The sequence below is a fragment of the Neopsephotus bourkii genome, unplaced genomic scaffold, assembly GCF_033783945.1.
Source record: "Neopsephotus bourkii isolate Nb327-2 ecotype Australia unplaced genomic scaffold, CSIRO-AGI_Nbou_v1 NB_1760, whole genome shotgun sequence".
In the NCBI taxonomy this organism is placed as follows: Eukaryota; Metazoa; Chordata; class Aves; order Psittaciformes; family Psittacidae; genus Neopsephotus; species Neopsephotus bourkii.
The window spans coordinates 10,565,903-10,587,232 of record NW_026902234.1 but is presented as its reverse complement, the minus strand read 5'-3'; the positions used below and the strand labels follow the sequence as shown (position 1 = coordinate 10,587,232).

General features: G+C 38.7%; 1 protein-coding gene across 3 annotated transcripts in view; it reads left to right on the top strand.

The window, feature by feature from the left end:
- Positions 1-21,330, top strand: part of MYO16 (myosin XVI) — a 377,031-nt gene that overhangs the window by 42,532 nt on the left and 313,169 nt on the right. For all 3 annotated transcript variants that reach the window (XM_061377886.1, XM_061377881.1, XM_061377882.1), the window contains one exon: positions 3,915-3,990. The gene's annotated coding sequence lies outside the window, so the exon portion shown is untranslated. The remainder of the gene's footprint in view (positions 1-3,914; positions 3,991-21,330) is intronic.

Here is a 21,330-nt window from a genome sequence, read left to right as displayed (position 1 = left end):
AAAAACAGCAGGCTATTGAGACTGCTGTTCTTTTCTCTGTATCACTGAGGAAATTTGCTTATTACTGCCTTGTTTCTACACTCTTTGTACGCACAGCGTAAGTTCTGTTATGACATAGTTGTAAGCAATATCTGCATATTTTCCCAGTGTGATCATTTGAGTCTATTGAGATCTGGTTTTTACTTCTGAGTTTTTAGGAAACACAATAAATATATTTTTAAAAACCTAAATAAATCCCAATTTTACTTATGGGACATAGAGCTGTAATTCTATCCCTCAGTTTCATTTTTCTTGCTCTTTTGGGACCTATTTCAAGATATTAACAATCCATCAGGGTTGAGTACACAGTAAAAGAATAAAACCTCTAGTACCCACTGAACAGTGAGATTATAACTTTATCTACTTGCTTCAAACCGTGTGTAAATGAAGCCAGTGTTGTGTTGACACTGTTCACTTAATGCATTGCTATCTCATTACGGAGAGACTAATGACGTGTAAGAATCTTTTTGCGTGTTTTGATGGAGATTTGTATAATGATTGTTTTCGAACTTTCCCGTGTTTTATTCACCAATAAATTATTACTTGGCTGCGTAGACAAACAGAATCCTCATTCCTGATTTGAAAAGGACGGTTTTAAAATCATTCTTCTTTCTGTATCTGTGTTGTATTTTTAATATGTTTAAAAGGAAGTACAAGAGGGAGGGCATACATTACATAAGAACATGACTGAAAGCATAGAGTGCTCATGTGAAGAAAGTACTGAGAACTAAATTAGATTGTCACTTAAGCAAAAGCTACTTTTGAACACTGAAGTTGCCACGGCAAACAACAGAGGATGTATTTAGGGCATTGCAGTGGTCCATGACTGCAGTTCTCAAAGGAACCTGTGAAAAGGAGAGATGCATAAAGCTAGTAAGCAACTGTTTTCAGTAAGGACTAAGTAAGTATAACTGCAGGAAAAACAAGGTTTATTTTAGTATTAGCATGAGTAGTTTTCACTAACATGTGCTTCCAGTAATATACAGGTATCATTACTATGCATATTTCTCAGCTGGGAGATCTTAAAGTGTCCAGTATGGAAGCTAGAAAAGGGGAAGATTGATGCTTATGAGGTTGTGGGGAAAAGGAGCTGACTGAAACTGGCTTACGGCTACATTTTTCACCTGACTTTACCCCTTCATGGTAAATGAACATTATCACAAAACAAGTTTTTCAGAGCCGGGGTCAAGCTGGTGGCCAAAGGAATCATTGGAAGTTTGGCAGCCCCTAGCTCCAGGTCTTGGTCTCCCCTACCTTGGTGCGCACAGGCTGTGCACAGCTGGTGGTGTTCTCTATGTATGTGCTCCCACCAGGGAAAGCAGATGGCACTGGGCTCCTGTTCTGGCCTGGTATAGCTGCTGTCCACAAGCTTCACTGAAGGTCTGTGCTAGCATTCTCTTTTTGCATTTCACCTGCATGGAATCTGTTTGCTCATGAGTCCTGGAGGTGTTTTATTTGCTGCAGAACAGAAAAAAAAATGACTGCATATGTTCCTGTAGTTCACAGAATTCGGGACATTACTTTCCTGCTATGCCAGCCAGTGCTCACTACCAAAATGCCAGCCGAAAGGCACAGAGCCAGTTGTTTGCTGAAGTCTGTCAAGGTCATCTAGGACCAGTTTTGTGACTTTTTTGACAAAATCTTTATATGGCCTGACTTTGATAACCTTCGATGGGAGACACCAGCCCCTCAGTTATGTTGGCTGAGTGTATAATAACGAAAATCTGGGAAAGCATCAGTAGAAGCTGGTGGAGCGTGCCTGCACAGTCCAATAAAGGTACCAGCAGAACAAATCCCAGATTTTGCTTGTGCAGATTTTCATAGCACATGTAGTGTCCATGCTGTTTTTCCAACTGTCTTATTTTGGTATCTTTACTTTGTCCTGAGACTTTAAAGGGCATAAAGAATGGCTAAATCCTTTTAGACAGCTGTGTACACATCTGATGCTAGAGAAGTAATGGAAGTCATAGCTACCTTGCCTTAGAGCTGTTAGCTGAGCTGTGTGGTTTCATATAAACTGTGGGGAATACCTTGTGTTGTGCTAGAAATTGATTTTAAATCTTTATTATCTGTTTTCTGCAAACCATAAAATCTTAAAAGCAGCCAATACGATTTTGTAAATGTTAATTACAAAGAGTTATCCCTCCTTTATCTGTTCTCTCTCTGAAGGAGAAACTGTAAGCACGTTTAGTGTAAATAACATAGGCTCACAAGGAAAAGTATTTTTCAAAATCTGTCTTTATTCTCCACCTCTTAACAACTAAGTGGCTTTAAATTAGAAATACTGTGCAACTGCATCACTTTTATTGGGGGGAGGGACAGTGAAGGATTGTGAATTGTTTTGTATTTCCTGCATTTCTGAAAGTTGATACGAAATTTGCATATCCTAGGTTTCAGTGCTTGCAAGGTGGCCAGATCCTTGCACTGAAATTTAGCATAATATAATCCTAGTCATAAACAGATCAATTTCTTCCTCAAGCAGGAGCCTTATATTTGTAGAACTACAGTATAAAATTTTGCATGGGTCAAGTGTTCTGACTTGCCTGTTATTGTTTGTGTTTTAAACACGTACATGGACATGTCTTAAATGAGTTTTCTGTCTTTTTTTTTTTTATGTTGTTCATTTAAATTTCTATTTTCTGTCTTACAGAAATAACTGATATTTGGAGGCAAATGGTTAAATGTGACATAGGTTACTTCAAAAAATTATCACCATCTCTTAAAGGACCCAGAGTACCTCACACTGGAAGTCTTTCTATTCTAAGAAATGCAATATACATGTGAGTTTAAAGTAGGTATTCAGCATGGCACTTACATTGCAAATTGTATATCCCTAGAGTTTGTCATCTTTATTGAGATGAAAATTTCAGTTGATAACAGTTCCCCAAATTAATTGAATATTTTTAATACAGAGGTTATTGTATCAATTTATTTTGGAATTGCTAATGTTATTTGATTAGACTGAATAGCTGGGTAGTTTTGTACTGTTTGATTTTCCAGGTTCACTGTACATTTTGTAGCTTTTCATTGCCCTATTGCTTACTCATATATTTTACACATCCATGTAGGTTTTGTGACAAGAAAGCATCTATTTTGAAAATACTTGAATTCTTTTTCAGGCCATTTAAAATACACATATCCAACAGAGTTTGTGTGTGTGTGTCAACCTGTGTGAAAGAATTCTTGTGTGGAATACAGCCTAAGATGTATTAGTTGCTGCTCCTATCTCCAGCAATGGTATGAAGCTGCTATTTGAGAAGGGAATATAAAACCAGGGTATATGTCCAGTGATTACTTTTCTAGGGCTCCATACAGGTCATAGTACCTGGATACCTAAAAGCTAATCATTGTCATATTTTTTTTAATCCCTCTTAGAAATATTTCTTTAATCTCATTTACTTTTAGCATGTACAAAATCCTGTGACAGAAGTTTCCAAAATTTAATAATGTGCCATGGAAAAAACACAGTTTAACTTCCTGCCTGATACTTAAGGGCACTGCTTGTTTTTTATTGTAGGATAAACAGTAAACAATATTGTCCTTTTTACTGGTATGTGCATATTCACAGTGTCTTTCTCAAAATAGGTATCTTACCCTGTTTTATTCTCAGTATTGAAGTTGCATTGTACTTGGTCCATATGCACCTTTCCTTTACTTTCTGTAGTTATGCTATATTTGTGTGTTTGGAGTAATCCAAGCTGCACAGAGTAAAAAAGATGTGAATGTATTCCGAATTTATGAGTATGTGCTAATAAAACACACAATACTAAGAGTGACACAACTGTAAGTACATTATTAGCAGAAAATAATGACTTGGGTACAAGAGCCTAAATAAGCATGAGTAAAGCTCTGATCCTGTGATTATGTCCATGCAGTCTCCCCCAGAAGGACTTGGAGGTTTTCAGTCAGTGGATGGCAGAAGCTGGATCCAATTATGCTTAAGAGACCAGAGTGAGTTACGGCTTTTAAATCTGCATATCTAAGTCTGGCCTGATCTAAGACTACACTTAAGGAAGCATTCACTAGTCTAAATTTGATATTGTTGTGGGGGTCCATTTCAAAATGAATAAAGAGTATTGCACTAAGTGTATAATTTATGTGAGGTTCCATATGCATTAAATTTTTAAGTTTATGTGTTAGAAACTAGGTTTCCTAAGCAACTGTGGCCACCTTGTGGATTCTGCAAAAGAAAATTATAGTTTATTTTGAAAGAGAGTATCTAGGTCAGTTATGATAGTTACAGACTATTCTTAGTGTCTTACTGGTCCTGGTTAATAACTTTCATTCAACACTTGTTTCCTGTTAGAAGTGTATTATTGTTAGTAGGTGTAGTAGTAGTAGTACTGCTGCTGTTACTTCTACTACTAAAACTGTGAAATACGTTTTCCATTATAAAGCTACCATTTTTTCATCTAAAAATTCTTGAAACTGGTAAAGTTCTGCTGGGAAGGCGGAGGAAGGAATTATTTCCCAATGCTGTAGGTGTATCTCCTTCAACTTCTTAAAAATAGATTTCTGGGGAAGAACACAGTGAAGGTGTGGTGAATTAACCTTGTCTGTGTGCCAGATGCCCACCCAGCTGCTCTTTCACTTACCTTTTTTGACAGAAAAGGGAGAAAACGAAACAAAAATTCTTGTGGTTCCAGATAAAGGATAGGGAGATCACTTGCCAGTTACCATCATGGTCAAAACAGACCATGATGCCAGCAGCCTGCCCCCCTGCCAGCACCTTGCCATGTAAATCCAATAAAGGAGGCAAAAGAAGTTTTTAAAATAAAGCATAGAGTTGACATAAAAATAGTTACAAATAAGCATTAACATATAAAAGCTTGAAATGAAAGATTTCAAAACTCGGTTAAAAGCTGGTATTGTCAGTCTATGAAAATATTATTTTTTTAAATAAATTATGTTCTAGATAAGCCATGCAAAACATATATGCATTTTTGTCACCCTAGATCCAATTTGGAAATGCTTATGTACAAAGGTTTGATTTATTTTGAAAACACATACCCTACTGAGATTCCACATGGTTGCAATCTTTTCCTCATAGCCACTGCTTGGGGTAAGAGCATCCCTTTGAGAGGCTCTGCTCGGAGCCTCACTTCTGCGCCAAGGAGCCTGCAGGGAGCTCTGAGCAGAGACTCTCTACTCAGAAATGAGAATGTGTATATCAGAAAGTATGTGGGTCCTTCAGGAGAATAGTTCTGTGGGAAAATGAAACACAAATGGTAACCTTTAATAGCTAACTAAAACCAGCCAGAATGATGTTGTTCTCTGGAAGCAGAAGAATAATTTCTTCCAGAAGAAGGGAGAAGTTTTTCAGAAGACAAGAGGGCTGATTCTGTAGTTCATCTGATCAGGCAGAAGAGGCCTGCGAAGGAGGACAGAGGCTTTCTGTTTTTGCAGACCAGATGGTTTCCTTGTTTGGTCTTGACATTTGCTTGACTGGATGTAGAAGGCTGCTTACTGAGTCAATTCAACTCGCCAAACTGGTGGTTAGCTAGCTGGTCCTAACCTCTTACCCCCAGGACAAAAACCACAACAATTTTCTGTGGTATGAGGACAGTGTGTTGAATCACTTCAGTAGAAGCTCGGTAAGCATCTGAGCTGGTCCAGTGTGATACCACATTACTGGGATAGGGAACAGGGATTGTGAAAAGCAAGGGCAAATGAGGCAAACTAGGATATTCCACTTCCAGTGATAGTCTACCTGGCAGTTGTGCTCTCTTGCAGAATTTAACTTTATATCGAGAGGGGCACAAGCAATGTGTGAAACTTGACTTGAATAATGGATCCTCAAGTGTCTCAGGTTGTGCAGCCAGAACAGGCTCATCCTCGTGTGTGGGGCTCTCGGAGATGAAAGGCCTCTGGACAGTCACAGTCAAGATAACTAAAAGCTTCAGGATCTCTGGCACTGGTCTGGTACAGGATACACAGTGGGGATGTCCAAATTCCCTGCTCATGGCTAAGTACCTGAATTTAAGAGATGTTACTACTCCAGGCTTCCAGACACCTAGTGGCAGGTCAGGCAAGATTTCACTTCAGTTCTTCAAAAACTAAATCTAGAATGGTTTATTAAGTCAGGTCAGATTCAGGTGATTGCTGTTTCCAGTGTGACTCTTGTTTTGACAGAGAATTTGAGTGGCTCAATTTCTAACAATGTGGGTATTCATAATGCCACTGTGAAGTGGCAGCCAAACTGGAATAGTGGGGCAAAAGATAGGTTGAAGATGTAATCTGAAATGGTTATAAAACCTGTTATCCAAAAGAAATTGAGCAAGGTGATACATGTATCATGTATCTTACTTCCCTGTGTGATGTACTTCTGTCAGTGGTGCACCACAGTGGTGGGCTGTTGTCATACAATACTTTAGTAATGGAGATCTGTGTCTTGGTAAGGGCAGACAGATACAAAGCAACTCATCAACAACTCAAATAGGATGCTACATTAGGGATATACCAGAAAAGGACATTCAGGGTGGGTTGTTTTTTCAATTGCTTTTTTTTTTTTTTAAACTTGCAGTATACTGTAAATTGAAAATAAAATCAACCCCAACCATTTTTTTTTTAATCAAGTTGTTCCTTTTGTCTTTATCTGGAGTCTTGTTTGTAAAACTTGTATATTTTTGCTGTTTCTTAATTTTATTCCTTTATGTCCTGCTATTATTAATTTAGGTGATTATTAATTCAAACTCACTTGTGGTGTAGAGGCTTTTCTATAACTGCAAGGTGCATTATTTTTTTAACCAGAATAACATTATTAGACTTCATAAGACTTTTTTCCTGTCTTCCTAAGTTTTGCTTCCTGAATAAAATGGCTTATTTATCCTTACTTTTCTATTAAATTAGCTTATTCATGAAATATAAATCAGATTTACTTTTTTTTTTGAGTCTTAGTTCCAAGGAAGAGCTCAAGATGCAATATCATGGCTCAGAGAGCATATTTTAAGTTATCACACTAGAAAGAGCTCTCATGTCTCAAACTGACAATATATAAAAGGTAATATTCTGTGAAAATATCTTTCTTGAGACTTTTTGAATTTCAGTAAGAACTTTAAAAAAGCAAAGCTTGATGATTTTTGATAAATGTGTTAGTATACCTACAATTTTTTAATAAGTTCATAAAGTTAACTGTATAAACATGCCTAGATCCAGATCCTTCTGGATGCAGCAGACATCATTTTCCTTGAATTAAAACCTACAGTGTAGAAACAGCATTATCAATAGAAACTGATGTGGTGGATTTGTCTTTATTGGTTTCTTCTTTGTGGTAGATCAGAGGCCTCCATGAAACGTTTAACATATACACAGAATTCTGTTAATACTAAGAGAGCTTTTTGGTACAATATGACCTTTCAGAAAGTTTGTTATAAATGCAGTGGCAAGAAGTGTTAGGAAAAACATTGAAAGAATGGTGTGAGATAGTAATCACAAATAATCATAGGGTTGTAGAAAGATTAGAGTTGGAAAGGACCTGAAAGATCATCTAGTTCTAACCTCCCTGCCACAGGCAGGGACACTTTCCAGTAGACCAGATTGCTCAAGGCCCCATCCAGCCTGGCCTTAAACACTTCCAGTGATGGGGCAGCCACAACTTCTCTCAGCAACCTGTTGAGGTGCCTCGTCACCCTCACAGTGAAGAATTTCTTCCTAATATCTAATCTAAATCTATTCTCTTTCCATTTAAAGCCATTCATCCTTGTTCTGTCACTACATGCCCTTGTAAAAAGTCCCGCTGAAGATTTCTTGCAGGCTGCCTTTAGGCACTGGAAGCTGCTCTGTGGTCTCCCCAAAGACTTCTCTTCTCCAGGCTGAACAAGCCCAGCTCTCTCAGCCTGTCTCTGTAGGAGAGGTGCTCCAGCCCTTGGATCCTCTTCATGGCTCTCCTCTGAAACTTGCTCAAGCAGGTCTGGAATCTGCTTCACAAACAAGCTATCATTTGTCAGTATGTTTTCGTTCCCGGTGTTTAATGCTGCAGGCATGCTTTCTGCTCCTTCTTTATTGTACTTCAGTATTATGCCAAGTTTTCTTTCTTAATGGTAGTGTGTTTCCAATGATTTACCACAGTTTTAACTATGGCATGATTGCCTTTTATTCAGGAGGTTTGGGGATTTTGCACCCAGCACTGGATATTTGTGTCTTCAGTTTTCTCTCTTCATCACTATGAACAGGAGCCTAAAAATCTTGCCAGTTAAGTGGAAGATCTGAAAACAGTCTGTTGAGGCAGGATGTATGCTAGCACAACGCATTTGGAATCACCTTTGGAGGGGAAGGGGAGAGTATACGCTTTCCATCTTTGCATTAAGACTGATCGAGTGCTCTGAAGAGGAATCCATTAGGTCCTACTCAGTAGAGAGACCATGTAAGGTTGAGTAAATGCTATGAAAATAGCTGAAGGCTAAGTGAGTAACAGGGGAAGAAAGAATGCTTGCCCTGCTTTTACTTTTTCCTAGACTGATGGCCCCAGTTTGAGCTAGGTAGGGGCTAAATAGCTCAGTACAGTGGCAGTGACATACCTTTGTGTCCCCAAAAGAAGCAAGGTCAATTATGAAAGGGTAGGGATAATGATTCTTCTTATTCCTTAGAGCATGCTTTGTCTTCCATGGGTTGTTCAAAATGCAAATTTTTGATTAAAATTGTCCACTAAGGTTGTTCTTTGTTAGAACTTTCTCAGAAATCTTATTAAAATAATGTCTGTGACTCTGCCTACCTTTGAACGTTTCACTCTATGCTTCCCCTGCATAAAACCCCTGTGTAATTATTTCAGTTTTGTGGAAGGTGACTGAGGTACAGTGAAATAACATGTCTGAAGTCATGCAGGAAGTTTGTAGCAGAGTGAAGGAATTAAAGAACTGAAGGAGTATTTAAACTAGTTGTAACTCACTCTGTTAGGCATATGCTTATGCTCTACATAGCTGCTAGTCTGCAATTCGGATGCTGGCTGAAGCAGGCTTCTGGAAACAAATACTGATGAATAAAGTGAAGATGCCTAATTTAATCTCAGGCAGAACAGGAACTGAGGTTAGTAGAATTAGAACTTTAGATGGCATTTTCTGAAAAAGCAAGTGGTATGGAAAATACACTTCCAAACCTGAAATTATTTTAAAGGGTAGCTTTCAAACAAACAGAACCTTATTTAAAAGCATCAATCCCTAAGATACTGTCCAAGATGACTGATTTTAAAGGATGCATTCAAATATAAAGGAGTGCAAAAATGCCCACTTTTATTTTTTTTTCATGCTAGCCTTGAGAGAACTCTTGCTGAAAAATTTAAGTCCTCCCTCCAAAAAATACATGCTTGTTAGTTGTAAGACAAATACCAGCCTGGAAGCAAAGTAGTTTTCTATAAAATTGTTGGTGGAGAGGAAAAAGTGTGTAATATATTATACATAAATGGCTTACATTCCTGCACACTGAAATGTAGCTCAAGATGAGACATCATGCAGTTTGGAAGCTCAGGTGTGCTCATGTCTCTTCGGATTTTTATTCTTTCAAGCAGACCTGTTCAGTGGAAAACAGCATGACACTAATAAGGATCTCAGACTGTGGAGTCTAATGTTTATTTATCACTGTTAAATAACAGAATGGAAGCAGTGAAGCACAAATTCTCAGCTGATTACATCTTTATTGACAGCTGAAGAGAAAGATGTCTGTTCCATTAGGAATTGATGCTGTAGTCCCTAGAAACTTTAAGTTGTGAAAAACAGCAAGGGAAAAATAAAAGCTGACTGTGGCTTGGAATTCCAGACATTGGCACCAGATGATGAAAATGATACTACACCTAATGACAAAACTGACACTGAACCAACACTATGATGCCATTAAGTCTTCTTTATGTCATGGTACTCTAAACCTTTGTCTCACCTGCATGTTCCTACAAGTCTTTGGATGTAGCTATCTACACAAATACTTTGGCAGTGAGGTAAGCTTGGGTGGTAGGAAACAGAGGTTGAATGAGGCATGGCTTGTCAAGCTGTTGGTATTATGCTTGACTGAATAATCCTGTGTTGTAGCATTCCCACAGTCCTGCTCTCTTAATTGCTTAGGTTAGCGAGCTGGCTAGAATACTCTGTCATTCCTTTGTAGGCAATATAGTTGAGTTTATTCCTGTAGGGAATGGTTATCGTAGGCTCAGGTTTTATTCCATTGCATAGTAAAGTTGTAGTAGAGTTGCTTACCCAGACCCAAGTGCAAGCACATGCTTCTATGATCTGCAGTTCTGACACAGTCTCTCTATTTGCCTTGATAATGTAATCATTCCTTCACATATGAATCTTGTCTTTTGCCTAGGATTAAGAAAGGAACAGACAATTGTAACTGTGGACAAGAGGCACAGACAGTAAGGTTCTTGTTCTTTTGCTGGGTTCTTTCTCTGGAGCAGTTGTGGGAAGGTTTTTCTTGGGAGTTCTGGATGATTGCACAATAGAAGCTAATTTTGGGGGAGAGGAGGGGCAAATTACAGTGTACTGTTAAATCAAAATGAAAACTCTCAGGAAAGAGGATTTTCAAGTTGTTCCTTCCAACTTTCTTTCTAGCAACCCTGTCAAAGTGTTAGGCTGTTTCTTTACTTATTGTGCTAGGTTATATCCCAAGTCATCAACTTTACATTAGCTTTTCCTTGTCACTGACATTCATGTACCCCATGTTCTTCTGGCTATCTAAACATATAATCAACTATGTTTCATTAGTTTAATGGTACCTTGCTTTTGGTATTACTGTTTCGCAATCATTTTATCAAAATGTCCAGGATTAGGTAAACTTGAGACCCAGACCTCATGTCACCATTCAAGAAGCAGTCAATCTTTATACCTCATTTTCCAATTATGCAAAGTCAATCTCTATTTTCCCAGTTTAGACAAAGCTGCTTTATACTATTTCAGTAAAAAGTAAACAATTTGTCTTGTAGTTGATTTGTTTCCAGTGTTCATATTCTCTGCTGTTTGCCCAGAAGTCAGAAGAGGGCTATGAAGAGCTGTGCCTTTAAAGAGGCTTTTATTAGAGCTAATTAGGATTTGTTCTTGTATTGTATAGAGGCTTTTGAGTGCATCAACTATAATCCAGGCGCTGTGTGAAGTTAGGTTCTGTAAGGCTTGCTGTCACAAAGTGACTGTTGGCACATAGAAAATGATAATAAATGCTCTTTCCTGTTGCATGTAGTTTTCTTTTAAGAACCTGTATTAGATACTATGAAATGCTGTTCATGTGTATTTTTCTACCATTTTTTTTTTTAGCTGAGCAATACCTTTCCTCTTTGTTTTTCCCTTTTTATATATGAATATCACTTTCATGAATTTTTCTGAAAGATACACTAGGATTCTTGCTGTCTTCACATGGAGCCAACAAGGCATGTTTCACTCTTAAGTGTAGAGCTTGGGCTCATACTTTAGAAAGAAGAAAAACAGATTTAAAGATGTTTCCCATAAGCTTGCCTGCTGCCATTTTTCGTGGCGATTCATTAGCTGCTAGGAAAATGTAAATGGGCCCTTTGGAGCTATTATTTTGACAGCCTTATGCTGGAATTTTGTCTTAACTTTGCATTTTGTAGCACTTTTATCTTACATGGATGTGGTTTGGCATATTTTAAGGTTTTGTGTTTGCTTTTTGTTTCAATAGTACTTCTAGAAAAATAGCAAAAAAGACAGCCATTTGTCACATCTTTCACAAACCCTTCCCTCCCTTTTCTTTGTTTCAGATAGCAAGCTAAAGAGCTTGTTTTCTTACTTTGGCTTACAACATTCGGTCGGTTGTTGTTGAATAAAGTTGCATCTAGGTGATTTTTTTTGTATGTAACCAGAACTTTCAACTCACAAAATGTAATTGGAAAAGCTTTGGAGTAAGATTGTTTCTGCTAAAGTGTTTTTAATGAGGGAAAGGAATTTTAAAAGATGTGTTTATTTATTTAAAATTCTAAATAAAAACTATTTTATCTGTTCTATTTTTTTAACTTTCTGTGATGGCACTTCTCAAAGAAAATGTGGGATTGCATTTATTTCTGATTCTTTAAATAGATTTTTAATACAGGTGTAATTGTGTTAGCAGGGTACTTTGTGCTGCAGCTCAGTTTAGAACTCACAACTTCTTCAAAGCCAAAACTGCTTTCTCTTCTTCTTTTGGCACGGTTGTACAGACCTAGTATTTTTTTGTTGATGAAAAGTGTTCAGAATGTGCCACAGTGTGACTGTATAATGCTGTGAAACTGTCACTGGGGCAGTCTGTGGGTCATGCTGTGTTTCTTTGTTTTGGTTTGTTTTAATTTTCTGTTCTTTTGAGTACTCTCTGACTTTGGCCCATCCTATTTTATTTTAAACAAGATCCAGGCACTAGGCTCTTTCAAGCCAAGACAGGAAAGTGGTTCCCAATGGGAATATTTGTATTCTGTTTAAAACTACTCATCCAGAGCACAGTAAGAGGATCACTTTACTACAATATTTCTTTCAAAGTGCTAAGAAGTTCATAGTAGGCTCATACCAATGCTTCAACATTATCTAAAAAAACCCAAACAACCAAACCCAAAAAACCCACAAAATCCAAAACCCAGAAAAAAAACCCTAACCAAACAAACAAAGACCCACTCAGAAGCCCACCCAAACTAAAATAAACCAACCACAAGCCCATACAAGCCCACAGACCCAGAATCACAGAATCTTAGGGTTGGAAGAGACCTTTGGAGATCATCTAGTCCAACCCTCTGCCGAGGCAGGACCACCTAGGTTATTCAGGAAGGTGCCCAGGAGGGTTTTGAATGTCTTCAGGGAGGGAGACTCCACAATCTCCCAATTTCTTCCTCATGCTTAGGTGAAACTTCTTGTGCTTTATTTTATGCCCACTGCCCTTGGTCCTGTTGCTGGGCACCACTGAAAAGTGTGGCACCAGCCTCCTGGCACCTGGTTTTGAGATATTTATATGCATTAATGAGATCCCCTCTCAATCTTCTCTAGACTAAACAGGCTCAGCTCCCACAATCTTTCTAGTAAGAGAGATGTTTCAGATCCTTGTCCGTCCCTGTGGCCCTCTGCTGGACCCTCTCCAGTAACTCCTTGTCTTTTTAATGTATTTTTAAATTCATGAGCATTTGTTAGAGAAGGGGGAACTATTGAAGCTTGCCATTCTCATACAGCTTCCTTCTGATTAGAGTTGTACTTTGCTGCTTAAATTGCATTTAAAAAGGAATCACTCACCTTGGTTGCTTAGTTGATGTATTTCCTTCCTCCCAAGTACTTCTGCAACATTTGAGTTATAAGGTGTTAAATCAGTATGGCTTTCCCTTTCATATTCGGTCTTGTCAGGAGAAAATTGCTAATCTGGGGAGTATCCCAAAGGGAGAGAAAAGCAAAGCACTGATTATTTGAAACACAGGATCAACAAGGCTGGAAAAGACATTCAAGATCATCAAGTCGGACCATTACCCCAGGACTGCCAAGGCCATCACTAAACAATGTCACTAAAGGCCTTAACTACATGTTTTTTTGAACACTTCCAAGGGATAGTGATCCCACCACTTCCATGGGCAGCCTGTTCTAATATATGATCAGCCTCTTGGTGAAGAAATTTTTCCTAATATTCAGTCTAAATCTTCCCTGGCTCAGCTTGAGGCTCTTACCTCTTGTCCTGTTGCTTGTTACTTGGGAGAAGAGGCTGACCGCTACCTCACTACAGCCTCCTTTCACATACTTGTAGAGAGCAGTAAGGACCCCCTGAGCCTCCCCTTCTCCAGAATAAACAGCCCCGGTTCCCTCAGTCATTCTTCATGAGGTTTATTCTCCAGGCCAGCTTCCTTGCCCTTTTCTGGACCTTACATTGTTAAAGAATAAAAACAGTAGAGCAAATTCACTCTACCTCTTTATTTGTATAAATTGTAGACTAAGTGGAATTAGAAGTATATAATGAGGTGAATTGAGGCTTACAGCTACATTATATCATAATCCTCTGGTGGTTGAGATAATTGGAGGACTTTTTCCCCAAGAACTGAGGATTTTAGAGTTTATTTCCGTGCTGCTATAGTGTTCCCAAGGTGCCCTTGTGGGCAGTCATCTATATATGTAACCTGCCTCCTAGGAACTGGGTTTAGGGAGATTATTTAGCATGTCTCAGGGAAAATTTTCAGTGCACCTCTAGTTTACAGCACCTTGTAGAGGGCACTTGACAGAAGAATCTTTCCTGCTGCACCCAGTTGTCTGGCGTGTCAGAGTAAGGATGGAGGTAATGACAGGGTAAAGAAGCAACTCACAATTTTTTCTTTCATGATTGTCACTGCACAGGCTATCATGTCTTTTGCACCAGGGAATTAGGGATTTAAGAGTGCACAGTAAAAGCAGTATGATCACTGGGTACTAAGTGATCGTATTATTACTGGGCACTGCTGTGAAATATGGAGCAGTCTCAAGAGCACTCTAAAAGTAAATATGAAGCAGGTCATACTAAGAATATTTTCATAAGGTAATCCCGTTGGGTTTTCTCCTGCTGGTAATATTTTGGAGAGGAGTACAAAAGGAGACTGTTTCTCAGCATCCTAGATGAGTTGAACAGAATTTACCTGCTGTGAAGCCAAATATTCAATACATGCCTTAATGGTCCTCTAATGTGAGCATGATGACTGTAATACTGACAACAGCTTAAGTAGGTAACCCAAAGGAACCTCTGTAAAGATTTCATCATTATTAACTCATTTCTCATTAGCTGTTGTATTGAATTATTGTGGATTGAGATTTGCATTGCAGTTTACAAAATACAAATGGAAAATAGCTAGCAAGCCATCTGACAAGGAAGTTGTATCACTGCATGAGAATTAAAATCAGCAAAGCAAATGACATGACTTGATATAGCTGCTGACCTAATGTTCCTTCAAGCGTTTGAGAAGCATAATTCCAGTGCAAACACAAGTGTGTGGGGGTCTACATTATGCATAGTTTTAGATCACCCCTCCCACATGTTAAAAATACTTGACTGGTTAACTTGCTGGCAGCAGAGTTTCAAACACAGTTTGCCATGACAGCTGTTTGGAAGCTGTCTCTGTGGCAGGGATGAAACAGCCGGCTTCTGGTAGGTTGGCAGTAGGTCCTGGCAATGAAAATGAGCTAACAAAGGGGATTGACCACTCAGCTCACAGGATTCCACGTGCTAAACCCTCATAGCTGTGTGGCAGTTAACACTTGGTGCTGCATTGTCTGCTAGCTGAAGAACGTGGAAAATGCAGGTTAAATTTTAGAAGCAGGCAGAAGCCCAAAGTTGATTGGATTTGGACCTGTAGCAGTTGTAAGCAGCTGGTCTGCTGTGGTTTAAGCTTATTATGTTCAGTTTAGTTTAGCTGAAGCTTTGTCCTTTTTTCCTTTGACTTCATTGTGATATCTAGCCCACTGTCTGTCTTTGTGCTCTTAGATTTCACGGCACTTTGGGACAAAGACTGCTCTTCTCTCAATGCTTTCAATCCCTGATAGATCCAGGTATTGATCACTTAAGGCCCCATTTAAAATGGATGTAACTAATGATGTTTAATAATAACCAGCTTCTGTAGTGCTTAAGTGTATTTTTCTCATTCTTCTGCCACATTGTGTTTGTTCTTATGAATATTCTTTCACTGAAAGCACTAGGATTGTTTTATAACATAGAGCATATTTTTGGAGGCTCACAGGTGAGGAGAAGTCATTACCAGGCAAAAATTAAAATCTAATGGATGTGTAAACAGACTGCAAGCTTAAACATCTGATGCGATACAGTGGGGAGAAAAAGGCTGCAGGTAGCTTGCAAAAGGGGCATGTACATAGTCCCAAGTTTCAGTTAAACCCTATCTCAAATTTTGCAGTAGTTTTCATTTGAATGTGTGATTTCACTTGAATCTGAAAATTACATAAATGAGAAAACAAGCATGTCATCTTGCAGTTTGAACAGATTTTTATATTGTGTGAGAGAATGCTGCAGGCTTTAACACCCTGATAATCCTGTTCAGGGAGTGAGGAAGGGTAGGGAAAATCAGCAGTCTGGAATGAGTTTGTAAGAACACAAAGTGACTCCTGCAGCTTTTAGTTTAAGTAAACAGGAAAGCTAAAAGGCTGAGTTTGGGATGCTTTAGAAAAAGCAGTAAGTAGATTCTGAAAAGAAATTAAACCCAAGCCGCACTAATGTGGAAACCTGACAGTTTTGTAGCCATCCTTCAGACACTACTCCTAGGAAAATATCCTTTGACTGTAATGCTTGTACCTTAAGTGGGAAGCACAGTGCTAATGGTAGGCTGTAGTGAGCTCTAATATTAAGTAAGCTCTTGACTGGCAAACTGTTTTCTGCATTGTATTTTTCTGTTGGTCTTGGGATAATTTCCTATTGCTGTATTGCATGAGGAGACTAGGTATTATTCATACAAACAGAATTTCCTTGTCTGTCTGTCATGGTCCATAATCTTTTTCACAGTGATACTGGAAGGGATACAATATCTAATGTAACATTTCACTTGTATTTGTTTTAATTAGAAGAATCCATTGGAATTTCTATTTTGCAGGAAATTGTTCTAAAGGAACTGCACCTTTTAGGAACAAGCACTCCACAGAAGGGATAAAATTATTTATGAATAAATTAATTTGTTCAGTTTCTATAGGAAGTGGCAGACCCAAGATTAAGGTTCTTGGCTCAGCCCTTGTCTCCTGACTATCCCAGGCCACTTGTCCATTGTCATCTCTAGCAGGAGTCAGGCAGTCTTGGGAGCTGGGACCTCGAGCACAGGGAACTCCTTGAGACAGTGACCTACAAGACGCCTCTGTGGCAGGGCTTTCCTGGAACTGCAGTCCCTAAAGACCTCAGGATTCATGATGTGGAGGCTGTCCAGATGGCAGGACTGCCTGGAGACACTGCAGGCTTTGTTCCCTTTCAGGTCACCAGCCAAGCTGGCAGGAAACCTGGCAGGCTTTTGATAGGACCTGCTTCTCTTGTAGCCAAATCATATGTTGGTGCCCACGCTGTTGTCTGTTCTTGTGTTTCATTGTGTTTTGACCAGAAATTCTATTTCAGATCTGAAAACCTTCCCCAAAAAAAGGTTCACTCAAAGATGTAAATTTTCAAAAAAAATTCTGATACCAGTGAATTAGCATTGTGCCCCAGTCCCTATCCTACTTGTTTTTATCCTATTGCTGGCATGGCCTGCTTCATGACAGCTACAGTACTCCATAGGGAAATGCCAGTTCCACAAAATCCCTTTAGGTCTATTTGGAAATTAAGCAGGACGTAAAAGCTGAGTCTTATGCTCACTGTACAGACTTATGTCTGTCTGACACCAGAATACTGTCCCTTCATGGTAAGGCTGAGGTAGGTGTGGCTTCTTTCTTACTCTAACTTAGATTTTCGTACAAAAGCTAACCGTCAGTTTTCTCATTTAACTTACACATGTACTTTTTTCCCTCTTCTCTATATTTTTTCTTTTTTGATTCTTAAGACATGAAACTGCCTCCACTTGAAGTTAGATGTCAGCCCTTTACTTGTATAAACAGGCTGCAAGACATGGATTTCTGGAAACTTAAAGATTTGTTTGTTTGTTTGTTTTCCTGAATGCTAATGCAATCATAGAGGTGATATAGTAATCATGCAGTTTTGTTTTTCTTTCAAGGAAATATGAGCTTGCCAGAGACTGGTAGTTCCCTTTTGTGAAATTGTATTTATAGAGGTGGTTTCTAGCCCCAGAGCAAGCTATTTATGTTGCTTGGTGGTGCTGGGATGGTTTGCCAGAATAGATGTTGGAAATGGATTTTATTCATTGATAAGGAGGTGAAATACCCAACTGACTTTTGACTAAAACCTGTACTGCAAAAAGAGGTGATTGGCAACATGTTTTAAATAAACTTCAGAAAGATGACATTGGTGATGACTATTCGACAAAGAAAAGGATTGTTTCATGCAGCGAGTGTGATTCTTTAAGTCTTTGCTACGTCAGAGACGTTATAATTATAAACTATCTTGGCAGCTATCTTTAAAATCCATTCTTACTTGCTTCTTAATCTTTACCTTATGTAAACTTTGTAACTAGGCATCAGGATTCTAGGTAATTTTTTTTTACTACAGTATTTAGAGAATATGTGATGATATACCAGGGGTTTAAGCACAGGTCTTGTTTCTGTCTTAACTTTTATATTATTTAGAAATCCTTGCTTAAGAACCATTTTCGTGCTGACATGGCCAGTGAAAATGCAGTTTCATAAACTAGTTTATAAATTGTTTTGAAATTGGGCAGGTGAGCCTTATTGGCAGCTTCTCTGGTCAAACTTAAAGAAATGCATCTGACACGCTCTTTGGAAAAAATGTCCAGGTGCTGGAAGTTCCCCCTCACACTGTTTTTATTCATATCCTTAGTATACCTGGACTCAGGAGAACACCTATATCTGAGCCCACTTGCCAGTAGCTTCTGTATGATAAGGAAGTCTCAATCGGCCTTGGGAATGCTGAAGTAGTCTTCAGAGCACCCTGCAATCTACCCAGAAATACTGAAGTGTAGCACAGCATCTCTTTACTGACTTGGCAGGTCTCCTGCTTTGAAGGGAAGACTTGCTGTCCTAGTCCCTGTCCCATTTTCCTTCCTTTGGTGCCTATATTTCAGATCTTAGCAGCATCATAGCCTCCTTCCTGTCCCAGGAATAGATTTCCTCTACCAGACCTTGCTGGTATGGTTCCATTTACCAGATTTGCCTGGCACACAGAATCCCACAGTTGAGGACAGGCTATGACTTAGGGCACGTTCCACAAGGTCAACACATTGTGTCACTGCTACCTCAGTCTTTTCATCACCGATTTCATGGGATCTCAGGGTGCACATCTTCATTTACTTGGAAAGATGAAGAGTTTGATATTCCTTCTGAGTTTACCCCACCTTTAGCAACACATTCTCTGTCATTTAGCATGGTCATTTCTATGTTACTCACTGAGCCAATGTTACTGATCAAGAAAGATGATGGTAAAGAATGGGGGGGGGGGTGTGTGGGGTGTGTGTGTAAAGTACTAAATGACAAAAGAATGTTCTGCAGGATAATAGACCGTAACAAAGCCACCTCCTCATCATCTCTCTTGTATCCTAGGTGTGAAACACATTTCAGGTATCATTTGCAGACACTCGCATAGTCTGGAAAGGTGATTTCAGAATTTTCTGTAGGTGGCTGTTACCTGCACTAATCGTACCAAGTGGAAGATTGTGACTGCTATGAATGCACATTGTCTATGTCGTGAAATGTCAAAGTTGTGCCCCGTACAGATTTGGTCAGCTAGTCCACTAATCCCAAAGGTTTCCATATTTTCCGAGCAAGGTTAGTAGTTTCTCCATCTTGGAAACTCATTTGTCTGCCTACTTTGATCCCAGTTTCTTAATCCAAGGGATGTCTGTCCCTGTACCTTCTAGTTCTCCTACTCTGTTAGTTCTCATCATCTTGGTCTTCACATAGCTTTTGCTTTTACATATTCTTAATGACATTGTCTGTGCTTGCTAGGTTTGAATAACAGAATCATAGAATAGTGTGGTTGGAAAGGACCTTAAGATCATGGAACTATCTTCAGTAAGCCATTTTAGAAACCTTGCACAGGATCTAAAACCCACTAGTCAGGGCAAACCTTTTCGTGGCTCTTTAGTTAACACTGAATCAGGCTTTTAGTAATTATATTCTTAAATTAAATATGTATTTGAAAAGTTAGAAAGCCACAGGGTTATGTTATAGGAGTTGCTGTTTGTATCACCAAAAAGTGAAATAACTTACTCAGTTTAAGACTAGTTATCTAATATAGTTTACACAGAGCACAACTGGTGTCCTGGTAATATCTTTGCCCCTTTGAATACAGAGCCTGACTTTGCTGTCCTCACATACCCAGATCTCCCATTACATCTGTGGGAATTTCACAAAAGAGACCTCATAAAATAAGGGCATTCTTAAATATATATTCTGCTGTAATACTTTGGTTATAAGATGACTTTGATTTAAAAACTAATCAGAAGTAAAACCCTGATTTTATAAGAACAAACATTGGAGGTTAATTTCATCTGTAAAGAAACTGCACAAGGTGTTATATGTAGTACAAGCTCCACCTAATCCTATCAGCAGTCCACGTTCGCATTGTTGCCTTATGTTTACTGCTATAACTTATTTGATTTACTATTATCCTAACTCCAGTCTACTGTGCATAATACTTCCCGGCATGCTTTCCATGATAATATACTCTAATGAAATAATTACCCATGTATTTTCAGTATATCAGATTTTCCTTTCTTTAAAATTATTTATTACACAATCTATTAACAAGATTGTCTTACACAGAACAAAACCTAAAAATAACTTCTTTATTTTTACAAAAATATCATGCTGAAAAGTATGAGTTTAGTGATCAAAAGTACAAAATCCAGACTGGATTACTGCAGTCGCTTATTTGCTACCCGTCTAAAATACTAGCTGCATTTTCTCTGTTACTGGAAAAATCAAAGCATTTTTAAACAGAGAACGTAAGTTGTTTAGCATGTCCTATTTTACAGAGGAAGCACAGGTTGTGACTTGATAATGCAAGCAATTTTCCTTCCAGGTTATTTGACACTTTCAGCTCTGCCCTTCAAGTGTCCTCAGCCCTACTTTATAACCCGAAGAGCTGAAGCTACCTATTTCAAGAAACACAGCTCTTTCAGTCAGCATTTCCCTCTGCTTCTTTCTCACATGCTTAGCTCCCTTCAATTCACAGAGACTAGGAGAAAAAAATTCAAAACACTATAAACCAATACATTTGCATTTCATTTCTTTGCACTTCATGGCTGACACTGCTGATATCTTTAAACCTGCATAATTTAATTAGATTTCATGAATTATTATTGTTTAGTGTGAAGGAAGAATGTTTTATCTCATGGGATAGGAGTTACTACTGCATGAACATTGGAAGGTTGCACAGGGCAGTGGTGCCAGAGGAAGAATTTTCTACCTGACTAGAAGATTATTAACGGCCTCTGGTAAGAACCACAAATGATGCCCAGATATCATTAGGAGAAATCTGAGAAGGAAAGAAAGACATGGAAAAATCTGAGAGTAAAGGAGAAAAAACACGTATGAGCGAGAACTAGTCTTCAACTGGTTGCATCAGAATCAAAATGAGTTTGTGGTGGTGTATTTTAGGGCAGAGATGTACTGTTTGGACTCTGAATTCAGCATGCACTTGGGAGCACCAAGGTAGGACGGGCTGCAGTGCTGATATGCTTTAAGAACTAGCAGCTTGAGAGTTCTGCTAAAGCTCTGGCAGCATGATAGCGTAGCTCATTGTTTCTTGCTCTTCAGGGACTGCAGGTACTTGACTGCACAC